The sequence below is a fragment of the Schistocerca nitens genome, chromosome 6 (assembly GCF_023898315.1).
Source record: "Schistocerca nitens isolate TAMUIC-IGC-003100 chromosome 6, iqSchNite1.1, whole genome shotgun sequence".
Classification (NCBI taxonomy): domain Eukaryota; kingdom Metazoa; phylum Arthropoda; class Insecta; order Orthoptera; family Acrididae; genus Schistocerca; species Schistocerca nitens.
In genome coordinates, this window is record NC_064619.1 from 425,080,328 (window position 1) to 425,095,281 (window position 14,954).

Sequence of the window (14,954 nt, forward strand, 5' to 3'; positions counted from 1 at the left end):
TGGAAGACATACGACCGTTTTCACAGATCATAGAGCTATACAGTTTTTACTTTCCGCTAAATTTACACACGACAGATTAAGTAGATGGAAACTTTATTTGCAGGAATTTAATTTTACAATTGTTCACATTCCCGGTACACAAAATATTGTAGCAGACGCACTATCCCGTTCTCTCAGCAACAATCAGCAAGACATCGCAACCAACTTCTGGAAAGCAAATATCAGCGTCATGTACATTCATCAAGTTCCATTTGAAAATTTCATTTCGTCGTCATTACAAGACATAGCACAAGAGCAGAGTGAAGACAAGGTGTGGAAAGAAATTAAACACCTTTGGCAAGATAGGTATAATGTTACCATTAGAAACCATTACACTGTACGCAATGACATTCTGTTTCGCCGCTCTCACCCTGACAGCAACAATTGGTTATTATGCATTCCTGACGAAGTTGTTAACAAATTAATCTGGTATACTCATTTAAGTTACGCACATTATGGAGCCAGAAAATGTTTTCTTATACTGAGACAGAACAGTTTTTTTACCAACATGGAGAAACGTATTCGACGAGTTTTAGGGTTATGGAAAATCTGCCAGAAAGCTAAGTCAGACTCGACTTCAAATATTCCTCCATTGCATCCCATTGTATCTGTTAAATTGAGACACATGGCCGCCGTAGACATTTTTGGTCCGATTCCCAGATCTAATAGAGGATTTTGCTACATCTTTGTCGCTGTTGAACTCACTTCAAAATTTGTTACCTTCACTCCGTTACGCAAAGCTACTGCTAAACCTGTTTCGAAAGCATTTGTAAAACATTTTCTATTTCATGTATGGCGTGTATTGAAAGTAATTTCCGACAATGGACCACAGTTTCGATCTACTATATGGACACGTATGTTACGAGCTAGAAACATTTCTCCAATCTATATATCCAGGTACTATGCTTCTTCGAACCCTTGTGAACGACTAATGAAAGAAATTGGTAAACTGTGCAGAATATACTGCCATAAAAAACATATTGATTGGGACACACACATACTCTCATTTCAGGATGTAATTAATTCCATACCAAATGAATCTACTATGCTATCTCCGTCTGTTATACTGAAAAATGTTGAACCACCAAACAAAATTAAAGAATTAGTAACCTTTCCTACATCTCGTCGACTACGACACCATGAAATAATTGACATTGCGCTGAACAACATCAAACGTGCCGCAGAGCGCCGGAGAAGACAGCAAAAACAGGTTTGTACACGCCGTGACTTTCACATTGGACAGAAAATATTAGTACGCACACATTATTTATCTAATAGAGGAAAAAGTAGATGTAGTAAATTTGAGCTTTTATACGCAGGTCCATATCGAATTCGCAGCATTCCTCACCCCAATGTAGTACACGTCGAAACTCTGAGAACCAGAAAAACCAAAGGCAATCACCATATCTCCAACATCAAACCCTTTATTGAAAGAACATACTTTATGATTTATCACACTGTAATGCCATTTCTGATTTTTTTATGACCACTTATGCAATTATATTCACATGAACACTTATTTATGATTATCGTATTTTTTCTTGGCAAGTGCCCGGCAAGGTAAGGTTAGCAGGTCGCTTTTCTTGTCGTTACACATCAGACCATGCACAATTTTCCAGATAAACTTAAACATTTTATGACCTCTTATGCAATTATATTTATGTGACTACTTACTGATGATTATCATATTTTTTCTTGGCAAGTGCCCGGCAAGGTAAGGTTAGTAGGTCGCTTTTCTTGTCGTTACACATCAGACCGTGCACATTTTTCCAGATAAACTTACGCATTTTATGACCAATTGTGCGATTCTATCTAGTGACATATTGATTTTATCAAATTCTTTCTCCATTAAAGTCTTCAACTCTCGCCTCTATCGACTACACAACATACAAGCTGAACAAAGAGAGGCATTTCTTGTTGTTACACATGAGACCGTGCACATTTTCCATTTTTCATGTATGTATGATTGTTTTACTGTTTTTTTTGTATGCACTATTAAATATTTAAGATGTAACAAACACTAGTTGACTTTGACATTTAGCCTTATGATATCTCAACATCGTGACTATTTTATATTTCTTTTGCTGCTACATTGTGATACTCTGTGTACATTTTTGCACCTGTACACTGTCTATGTTTTTGACATATTACGTTGTCTGTCATGCTATGCTGTATGCTCAATTATATCACTATAAACCACTTTTTATTCAATGGGTATATGATTTAAATGCAAGACATTAATCATTGTTCATCATTTTCAGAAATAAATAACGTGTAAAAGAAATAAATTATGGGGATTTTACTTTCGCAATGAACGAAAGAAGATACAATACCTCGTCACGAAGACTAAATGGATCAGAATTAACAAGCATTAACAAGAATATACTACACACATCGTATGATAGCAGTCTTAACTATTTTTTTCTTTCTAAATACGAGGCGATTGATGCAGACTGTCAGACAGAACTACACATCTTAGTTTTAGTGATGAACTATGCTAGAAATAAGGAACTCTATACTATGAATAGTTGTGTCATGAATAATGAAGTGACTTTTTTGCAGATCAGATGATAAAGAATGGTGATGAATAGTGATGTAGAATATGCTAATATGGATAATGAAGTTTTTCTGTACAGGTGATGATAATAATGGAAATATAGTGATATGGATAATGAAGTTTTTCTTTGCAGGTGATGATAGTGATGATAATGAAGTTTTTCTTTACAGATGAAGATAATGTTGAAGTTTATGTATTTATGCTATGTAGTTATTTAAGTATTTGTTGCAGTTCGTCTTGACAGTATGTCTTATGTCGCATGGTATGATGACTGAAGGTTTTGGAAAGGACAGCTAGAGAACATATATGTTTTATACACATTTCATTACCTGTTAATTCGAAGTTCACTACTTTTCAGCATAATATGCGTTTCTTCTTTTAGCTTAATAAACCATTTTTGTATTTTTTTCAGGAGAAATTATTCATGAAATTAATGTGCTATAGGCAGTTGGTCATTAAACCTGTGTCATTCATGAATGTGATCACATATACTCTATTTGTTTCATAACACATCTTCATCTGCAACAATAAGTCAAATGCAAATATTATTATGCCCCAGCAATTAATTATCGATCCCAACGCAATGCATTGCTAGCACAAAAAAAAGGTATTACCAGTCCCAAATACTGCTACCAATTTAAAAGAGTTATGAGTAATACTGAATGATGTTTTCTAATCACAGACTTTGAGTAATAGTTGCAGAGTGTTACATTTTAATTATGTCTTATGTCACTTGAATGATGAGCTCTGAGTAATAGTGAATGATATTTTGTAATAATGCATGCATGCTGTACACTCATTAACTCCTGTTTTGACTGATGACTTCTGATGATTTGTAACTGGCCAATGAGTGCCAATAATTATTTTTAAATGTGTCGTATGTCATTTGAATGATGAAAAAAGGTTTTGGAATCTTCAATACTTGCTGACCAATGAATGCGACTGTTTCTTAAATTTTAAATTTGTATTATATCACTTACATGCTATATATATGATTACCAGTAGCTTAATGCTACACTCATTAGCTCCTGTTTTGAATGATGACATCTGATGGTTTGTAACTGGTCAATGAGTGCCAATGTTCTCTGTAAATAGATAACTTATGTACATTATTCTGTAATACTTCATACATGGTACAGAAATGTTCAGTAACTGGGCGATGAGTGCCTCTAATTAATCAAATCAGTTGATAGACTAGTAATTATCAATGATGACTGGCGTAGGACTTAATGTCTTTCACCTTCTGATCTAATTACCAGAAATTACTGTAATATCCGTTTGTCTGCCTATCCTCATGCTCATGGAGCACTATATTTGGTTTTTGCACTAATTCTACGTTGGTGTACCTTACAATAACGTGGTGTTGACACGACATGCTGTCCACCACCTTGAGCGACGGAGATGTTATTATGGTCCCACTGTTTGGTGTACCTAATGTGCTACCAAAATGATAACATGGAATATTAATACGACATTTCAGTGTCTTGGCTACACTGATTAATACTTCAGGGAAAAGAACTTCAGATTGTCTCACTTGATGTTGTACTTCTGTAGAAAGATATGGACTTTCAGTGCAGCTGCGTGCAACCTAATGTGCTACAACCATGATGCAATCCTTCCCCTTCCTATCCTAGTTCCTGTAAAACAGTAAAAAAAAAAAAAAACTACAGTGCGTGTGCACTTTATGTCATTTGTTAATATGATTTGTATTCATTGCGTATACATTTTGTGATTTGCTGATATGTTCTATACTACAGTGCGTTTGCACTTTTGCCATTTGTTAATGTTTTGTTCTCATTGTGTACATATTTTGTCATTGCATGATATGTTCTGTACTCAGTGCATGTGCACTATATTTTATTTCATGTTCTACACTTATATATATGTATATATTCTGAAATTGTAAACTTAGTTAATTAGGAAAAATTTGTTGCTCATGGCAAGTCCAATTGACTCACCATCGCTGCCAAATTTTTGCCCTCCCCCAGTGGAGGGTTATGTAAGAGGTATGCGACGTATGCGCTGCCTGCAACAGGCAAGACTTAGGAGAGTCTCTGACCAGAGAGCAGTATGTAGTTAGTTGTTGCTTGTCGCTAGTCGACAGTAGTCTGCAGGAGTCTGCGGTAGTCGGCCGTAGTCGGCGCGTGTCTGCGCTTGTCTGCAGTCTGCCCTGGTCGGGACTCTGGAGGATGAGTATTATTGTAGAAGGTAAAGAAGCAGCCTTGCGCATATCTAGTGATGTATGTTAATTGTCATCCAATTTCTTTAAAAAAATGCTCCAATAATAATTTTTATAATATAAAGTAATTTAAAAAAAAGCATTCATTTCAATTTAAAGAGTTTTTCCAGTGCATGATTATTCGTTTCACGAGTCACAAAGCATAGGCCAGCATTGCACTGAGCTGTGCCGAAATTTTTTTAGGTAAGAGTAGATATATTCGCAGTTTTTACTGAGGTAAGAATTATCGTTTTTTTATTCAGAGTACAGGGCCGTGGCGCAGCGCTGCTGTCTTCATAAAATTTACCAGGTTACTGAATTTTTTTCATTATTTTGGTGTTTAGGAATTTTTCTGTTTCGAACTTAACATTAAATGAGAAAAAGAATTTTGTGGGTACATTAAATGTGAATGCATTTCTGCACAGAGATTATAAATGGGAGCCAATTTTGTTCAGAGGTTACATTAAATTAGAATCACATTCATTATTCTTATTTATATTATTACGTGTGGGGAGGTTACATTTGGTTCTTGGTTCATTTTAATTATTATTTTGGTGGGGAGTTTACACGTGGTTCATTTCCATTAAATATTTTTGTGGGGAGGTTACACTTGGCGATATCCGGCCAGGATCGTATTTTTTTGTGAATCTTCTGATAAGTAGTCATATATCTGCTCTTATTTACTTAAATGTAGTTTGCATCTGGCGCAACGCATTTACTAATTTGTCACTCTTTCTTTCACAGATCATCGGCAATTTCTTGCTCTTTCTCATAATTGTGTTTGTTGCATTTTTGCATTGTCCTTGTTTCATTTGCGATTCATTTTGGTTTGTGAAAAATGCCGCGAAAAACAGTTAACAGTACATCGCGATGTGCAATGAGTGAAATAGCCGACTCTAATAATTTGACCGATAATACTTGCGACACTCAGTGTAATGATGACAATCCTCCATTTACAGACAATCAGTGCGTACTGATCACTAGTAATGAGTTTGATCCTAATGATGAACAAATAAATTCAATTGTGTCCTCTGTTAATTTAACGACAATTGATGACGCGGCACGTTCTGTTACAATGAACGCTGCCCAGTTTAACACACCCGATTTGCAAAATTTGAATTGTGAACAGATAAATTTTTCTAACGAAAATGAACAGTGTACTCAAAATACGACAGATTTATTTGATTCCGAGGTAGCGACTAACAGTGCACATCCGTTTGGCAAACCTTTTCAAGAATTACAGAATAACCAAATGGTTACAGAAAACGTGACAAATGCAGATACACCATTATGCAGTACAGAGACTAGAGCCGATAATTTTGGCTGGGATCAAGTTATGGCATTATTACGACAAATGAATGAAAAAATAGATAGCAATACCAAACAGTCGAATGATAAGCAAGACAGCAATCACAAACAACTTTGTGAAAATCTCTAACAACAACTTAATGAAACTAATGAAAAACTCAAACAACAACTTAATGAAAAACTAGATAACAATTCCAAACAGCTTAGTGAACAGATTACAGCCGTTACCGCGCAATGTCGTGATACTAAAGTACAATTACGTGAGGAAATTAAGGCTTGTGGTAGGAAAAGTAGTGAAGAAATTAGATCTGTGGCACAAGAATTAAATAATAGACATGCAGCTACAACTAAATTACTTAGAGACGAAATTAGTGCAGTCGGTAAACAATGCTCTGAAAACGCAACACAGTTACGCGACGAGTTTAAATTAATGTCAGCAGAACTTCCACGCACACTGGATGCAAAAGTAGACGCGAAATTAGACCAACAGAACAGTCAAATTGACGAACGTTTTAATCACCACCTACAAAACAGTGAAACGCGTTACCGTAAATTCATACAGGAACAAAATAAAGAAAAACGACAAGTCATGGAAACAATTACTGCACAGAGACAGGAAGATAAACGTAAATTGTTTACCAAAGCAAAAACATACGTAGACAACAATATTTCTACTGTATCAGACGAAATTAATACTATCAAACAATTGAACACCGAATTGCGTGATGAAATTTCCGATCTTAAATCAAAAACAGATACACACATAGTAGACAGTGACCGACAGACTTGAACAATTAGAATTAATACAGGATTCCGATGTCATCAAAGCAGACGTTAAAAATTGAACGAAACCACACGTAAAATACAAAAACAAATTAATGCTTGTGACACTAAAAACGATGATCAGGTAAAAATACTGACTGAAAAATGTGATGAATTGGCCAGTCGTATTGACGTTATTGAAAGTAATAATGACAGCAAATCAGACAATACTTCACCGATTTCGTTCAGACACCTGAATTCCAAAATTTACAGCAGACGATCAGTGCGATAGATTCGTCCAGTAATACATTACGTAGAAAATTGTCAACTTTACAGCAAGAAGTGACAGAGACGAAAAATGTTTCAGTCAATAACACGTCACAGCATACGGCACATTCCGAACATTTGTCACACTCACACAGCCAGTATAATTTAGGTAATTTACAGAGAGTACGTGACTTAGATTCCGAACAATCACAGACAAATAGATGCTCATACAATCCTGAACCTGTTCAGACATACAGAGACGATAATTTTGATTACAAACATTTTCTATCAGTGAGAAAATTTAAAGTATTTAAAAATGGCAGAACACAGATTCACCCATTGGATTGGATACAACAATTTAGCTTTGCTTTTCCACCGACTTGGCCCGCAACACACAAACTTGAATTTATTTGCAGTTTTTTGGAACCGGCAACTCGTATGAGACCGATCGCGAGACAATGCTACTCGGTAGAAGAATTTCAGAATGCTTTTCTGTCAGCGTATTGGTCGAAGACGACACAGCGCGGAATTAAGGATCAATTAATTAGTTTACCGATTTATGAGAACTCAAATTTTTCCACTGTCACGCAATTTTTTGAACACATGGTCCAACAAAACCAGTACTTAAGTGAACCATACAGTGAATCTGCACTTATTCAATTATGTATTTCTAAATTACCACGATCATTAAGAGTGTCACTTTTAACGGGTCCGCAGAAAGAAAATATTTCGACATTCAGAGATCTGTTACAGCTTTTGGAAGTGCAGAAAACGGATTATTCATTTATAAACAAAAATTTTTCATATAATAACCAAGGTCAACAAACATACAGCAATTACGATCAGCCACGCAATTTCAATAGCAAAGGTAATAGACGCTTTAGGAGCGACAACCACCAGAACTTTAATAACAGACAAAAATTTAATTATCAGTATCGACAAGATTATCAGCAACAGCGAACACATTTTGGTAACAATAGACGTTTTTCACCGCAACAGCAACAAAACCAACCGGCTAGCATACCTAACCAACAATGTAATGTACAAGGTCAACCAAGCTTCAATGTTTCGCCGCATACACGTATATAGCGACAGCTCCAACAAATAGTAACGCACAGTAACAAGGGAATCGGTACGCACAGAAAACACACTATTTCAATTCCTATCGCAATGCACCGTATAGATATGACTATCATGACAGACTTAAAAGTAATGAACACAATTTTCAGCGTACGTTTAGTAACAGTCGGTCTTACCAACAGCAAAATCATCCGCAACAACATATTATCATGAATGAACCAGACAGTAGGTATCATCCCGAACGTAATACGTCAGGAAGAAATAACAGAACAGTACAAATAGTTGAAATGCCACAGCATCCTCCCGAAAATAATAGCACGTCAGATAGAATTTGACTAGATACAGTACAGGTTGCTTCTTCCAGCAACGTAAGCGATACCTTTGACACAGAGAATCAAGTTCACGAAAATGTTATAACTTTTGACGACATCAGAGACACTCTTTTGCAGGAATGACCAGTTGTTCAAAAAACCATTTCACACCCTGTCATCAAAGTAAAGATTGGATCATCCAAATTTTCAGCAGTAATTGATCCTGGATCTCCTATTTCAGTTATAAATGAGGAAAGTTTCAACGAATCTAACAAAGACAATAGCTATCCTACATTACCATTAGGCAAAACTAAAGTAAAAGGAGCAGTATCTAGTAAAGGAGTAGATGTAAAATTACAGACACATTTAACATTTTGTATTGCAGGTCATACATTTCACTCAAATTCTTGGATTGTTCCCTTATTGACGACAGACGTTATTTTAGGTACGAATTTTCTGGTACAACACGACGCAATTATTGACTTTCAAAACTCCTGTTTAATGTTAAAGGATGATAATGTACAACTGGCTTTAGAATTTCGGCACTGTTTATCTGCAAAAGAACAAACAATTAATCGTACAGAAGTCATTTCCGCATCACGTAACAAAGACTGTCATTCCACATTGTTCACAGATACGTACGTACACAACTATAATACTCCAGACGAAGCCGACTATGGCGTTATACACATGATTTCTTATAAAGTTAAACAGAGCAGTGCAAATACAGACGACGAACGCACCCAACTACGCAAAATTCATTTACAGCGAGCTCCAGTTTTTGACAATGTTCCTGGTACTATGTCCGGTTTTACGTATGAAATTCAAGTTAAACAGCACGACACATTTAAAGCCAAACATTATCCCATTCCGTATATTCACAGAGAACAAGTTAAGAAAGAATTGCAAGCTATGCTTGACCAAGGCATTATTGAACCGGCAGTTAGTCCGTACATAAACCCGCTCCATATTGTTAAGAAAAAGGATGGTTCACTTCGCCTCGTACTTGATTCGCGTCACATCAACGACCTTATTATTAATGAAACAGATCGCCCACAGACACTAGAAGAACTTCTACAGAAATTTCATGGTACTGCTATTTATTCCACATTAGATTTGAAATCGGGATTTAGGCAATTTCAACTCCATCCGGACTGCAGAAAGTACACGGCTTTTCTCTGTTTTGGTGACTGTTATCAATTTTGTAAATTGCCGTTCGGTTTAACTATTTCTTCAGCAGCATTTATTCGCGGTTTGAATACAATACTTCCGACCGAACTTAAAGCCAGAATCACAACGTATGTAGACGACATTCTTATGCTCGTTTCACACTGGGACACTTGTGACGGTCACCGGTGACTGTGGCGAACACTCCTGGGTCACTGGTGTCCCACACTGCAGCTGTTGCCAACTGATTAGTTGGTGAAATGGACTCGAGCGAGTAGGAACTGTTGTTAGTACTTGTAATGAGGAGGAGGAGGAGGAGGAGGAGGAGGAGGAGAATGAAGAAACGTTCATTACACATACATCCACTGCTACGTGATCGGCTAGAGAAAGGATTGTATTACACCCTTTATGACGATCTGAGACAATCTGAGAAGAAGTTTTTTCAGTATTTTCGAATGTCAAAAACTTCATTTGATGAACTACTGGAAAATGTGAAAGAAGCAATCACAGGAAAAGACACTACACCAGAGGAAAAACGTGCTCTTACATTAAGGTAGGTACTGTAGTATTATTTTTTTAATTGAAAACACATTTTACATATTTTAACTAGTATTAATATACATTACAAAATATTGTAAAACTTTCACTGATAGTTTTAAGTTCATTGTTTCTCTGCCTGTGCTGTTGAAAAGTATATTAAGGACTCGTCACTGTACTCGGAGGCCGCTGGCGAGCACACAGCTGGTAACTGATCGGACAACCTCGACTGTCCTCTAGTGTAGCCTTGAACTGTTCCATGATATGCACGGTCGTGATGCGGATCCCCCGTAGTGTAATTTGGTACCGGCGCAAATCCTATTTGGGACGAAGAGGAAGCAGAAGCGCTGTAATATTGTTGGGCATTAATAATGACATTCATCAAATCTGATTTCACTTTCAGTCTTGCATGACTGGGTAATTTTTTTAATTCAGGTACTAAAGACTGCATAAACAAGCTATCTTCGTCGGCTTGCTGTGATGAATTGTCTTTTCTGGCGTACTTTTCCTTCAAAATGTTATATAGGATAGCTTCTTCTTCAAGACTCTTCTTTTCACGTGGCCTTTTTTGCCGTCGCTCAGCAGTTTTTTCACGTGCCTCCTGCTCTAAATTTTCTCCTTCATCAAACTCATTTCTGTCTTCATCATCATCATTGTCAATACTAGAAGTAGTGTTCTTACAGTCAGTTGTTAGGAATCGCAGCTGATCGATGTAGATATACTTCTTCCTACCAGTTGCTGCAGAACCACTCTTTTCTGTTTTTTTGCCTTAATAACTCTCTGATATAACTGGCCCTTAAGCCCTTCCATTTCCTTTGAAGGATTGCCCTGCAACAAACAAAAACCACCATAGTATTGTACTATCTAATATATAAAAATGAATGTTTGTTTGGTTTTGTTTGTATGTTATGCGCAGCCCTACCGTTCATCCGATTGCGATGAAACTTTGTCACTTGCGCGAAAGTTATAGGCATAGTACAATTATTAACGTTTATTAAAATTATAGTTGCCGGGCGTTTCAGCTGGTTATCTATAATGTCAACGTGTGCGAGCGTGTGTATGCTTGTGTGTAACCTGCATAATTTTGTAGTTTTGCTCCATACGCTTTATCTTTTTTTTATACAGGTACTTGGGGGCCGGATCATCCATGATGGACTTACATTTTCAGTACAGAATTGAAGTATCAACTATCTCGTATATTATACGAGACGTTTGCTCTGCCATATGGCGTAAAATGAAGTAAAACGTTTTCCCGACCTCTCGAAAGATCTATGGCTTCTCTCAGCTGAAGGATTCCATAAGAGGGCCAACTTTCCTCATTGCGTGGGTGCAGTGGACGGGAAGCACATCAGAATTAGCATATGGGAAATCGTCCGACTCAACTGTGTTTCGTAATACAGTGTTAAATAATAAACTACAAGATGGTACGCTAGATTTACCTGCACCAAAACAACTGTCATTATCGTTTGAAAGACCTATGCCATTCATGTTAGTAGAAGATGAAGATTTCGGATTGTCAAAATTCATTTTGCGCCCTTATGGTGGAAAGTATTTAGACACTAAAAAACGTGTGTTTAACTATAGACTGTGCAGAGCTAGAAGGTACATCGAGTTTACTTTTGGAATTCTTGCAAACAAGTGGCGCATTTTCTATCGACCACTGGATGTTAAATTAGATTTGGCAGAGTCAATTGTGAAGACATTTTGCCTCCTCCATAACTTTGTGCGTGATCGTGATGGCATACAGTTTGAGGATACGTTAACTATTCAGGGATTGCAGGACATGTCACCTTGCTTGGTCCGTGGAGGAAATATTGCGAACGGTATCAGAGAAGATTTCACAAACTACTTCATCAGCCCTGAAGGCGAAGTGCCATGGCAGCTGCAAAAAATCTAAGTGCTAGAAATGTTATGTGAACATTAATGTCGTTAGGCCTAAATGTTCATTGGAATTGTATTTGAAATGTGCAGTGTTCAATTATTACCATGTTAACTGTAACAAACCATACTGTTGCGTTCACTGAACTGATTAAAACTTGCAATTAAAATTATAATTACAGTGCACTTTTTTGTATTACAATTGTGTGTACCTAATTGAACAGAACCCAAGCACGAGCACTGTTCTCATTCGGGTGTCAAAAACTTGTAAGTCAATAGTATTATGGTAAATAAATAAAATTCATTATTATAGTAACAACATATGCGTAAATTATTGTTGTTTTGAATAATATTTTAACTGTATTTTTCGGACCATAAGGCGGAGCGCCTTATTGGACTATGAAAAGACGTACCCTTAATTTTGTTATGAAAATGTTGAAATAAAACTATTAATTTTATTTTACTTTCATTCGCCCTGTAGGGGTGAGTACATAGTTTCTGCGCTCATCCATTTTGTCCATTCTTCTCGCATTGAGACTGCATAACAGTACACTTGCTATTGGTAATGCAAAAGAAAAGGGGTGAGGAATAGCATTCTCCTTGTAGGTTATTAACCTCCTAGCCTCGTACAGTGGTAGAAAATATATTTCGCTATTCTTGTGGTCCGCAAAATACGGTATTAAAGTGAAAAAAGAATATAGAACTTACCAATTTTGTTTCTTTCATCTATGCTCTTTTCATCGAAATCAGGCACAAACTTCATAATAATTTCTTGCCACGCTTTCATTTTCATGACATTGTTACTGTAGTCATCGCTTTTCATATCCCAAATAACGGGACGACTTTCCACTTCACTTATAAAATCTTCTGTGTTGATGAACTCTAAACTCATGGCTGCACTGTGTGGAGAACCACTGGCTCAGCAACGGCTTCCTGTCTGTTGGCAACTCTACACAGCTTTGTCTGTGATCGGTGTCCCAGTGTGAACACTCCAATACAAGCTAATGCATGTCCGGCGGTGACCGCAGCGAACACAGTGTCGGCGGCTGCTGGGTCACCGTGACTCGGTGGCTCAGTGCAGTGTCCCGGTGTGAATGCTCCAATTCAAACGAATGTAACTCTATCAGTGACCGTCACCGGTGACCGTCACAAGTGTCCCAGTGTGAAACGAGCCTTATTGCAGAAGCTAACTGGTCTGAACACAATCTGATTCTTGAACAACTGTTACGAACTTTTCGTGCACAAGGATTCACAGTTAATCTCAGTAAATCGCACTTTGGCAAAACTTCTATAAAATTTCTTGGACATGTAATTTCAGCAGAGGGCATTGCGCCTGACCCGGAAAAACAAGCTTTACGTGACATTATTGTTCCTACGACGAAGAAACAACTACGCAGCTTTTTGGGTTTAATTAACTTTTTTCGTAAATTTATTCATTACTCTGCTTTAGACACCCCTAGATTATGTCAATTGAGAGGTAAAAACACTATTTGGTCCTGGGATAGCCAAGCACATTCTGAATTTGTGAACCTGAAACAAGCTTTGTTGAATGCACCACTTTTATCACACCCAGATCTTACTAGAAATTTTTCCATTGCCACCGACAGTTCTAACACCGCTTTAGGCGTACACATTTTTCGGGAAATTGAAGAAGATGGTTGTACAGTAATTAAAAACATAGCCTTTGCGAGTCGCATATTGTCACCTGCTGAACGCAATTATTCTGTTACAGAACTTGAAACATTATGTGTTGTATGGGCATTTACGAGACTTCGGCATTTTCTTTATGGAAGACATACGACCGTTTTCACAGATCATAGAGCTATACAGTTTTTACTTTCCGCTAAATTTACACACGACAGATTAAGTAGATGGAAACTTTATTTGCAGGAATTTAATTTTACAATTGTTCACATTCCCGGTACACAAAATATTGTAGCAGACGCACTATCCCGTTCTCTCAGCAACAATCAGCAAGACATCGCAACCAACTTCTGGAAAGCAAATATCAGCGTCATGTACATTCATCAAGTTCCATTTGAAAATTTCATTTCGTCGTCATTACAAGACATAGCACAAGAGCAGAGTAAAGACAACGTGTGGAAAGAAATTAAACACCTTTGGCAAGATAGGAATAATGTTAACATTAGAAACCAATACACTGTACGCAATGACATTCTGTTTCGCCGCTCTCACCCTGACAGCAACAATTGGTTATTATGCATTCCTGACGAAGTTGTTAACAAATTAATCTGGTATACTCATTTAAGTTACGCACATTATGGAGCCAGAAAAAGTTTTCTTATACTGAGACAGAACAGTTTTTTTACCAACATGGAGAAACGTATTCGACGAGTTTTAGCGTCATGGAAAATCTGCCAGAAAGCTAAGTCAGATACGTCTTCAAATATTCCTCCATTACATCCCATTGTACCTGTTAAATTGAGACACATGGCCGCTGTAGACATTTTTGGTCCGATTCCCAGATCTAATAGAGGATTTTGCTACATCTTTGTCGCTGTTGAACTCACTTCAAAATTTGTTACCTTCACTCCGTTACGCAAAGCTACTGTTAAAACTGTTTCGAAAGCATTTGTAAAACATTTTCTATTTCATGTATGGCATGTATTGAAAGTAATTTCCGACAATGGACCACAGTTTCGATCTACTATATGGACACGTATGTTACGAGCTAGAAACATTTCTCCGATCTATATATCCAGGTACTATGCTTCTTCGAACCCTTGTGAACGACTAATGAAAGAAATTGGTAAACTGTGCAGAATATACTGCCATAAAAAACATATTGATTGGGACACACACATACTCT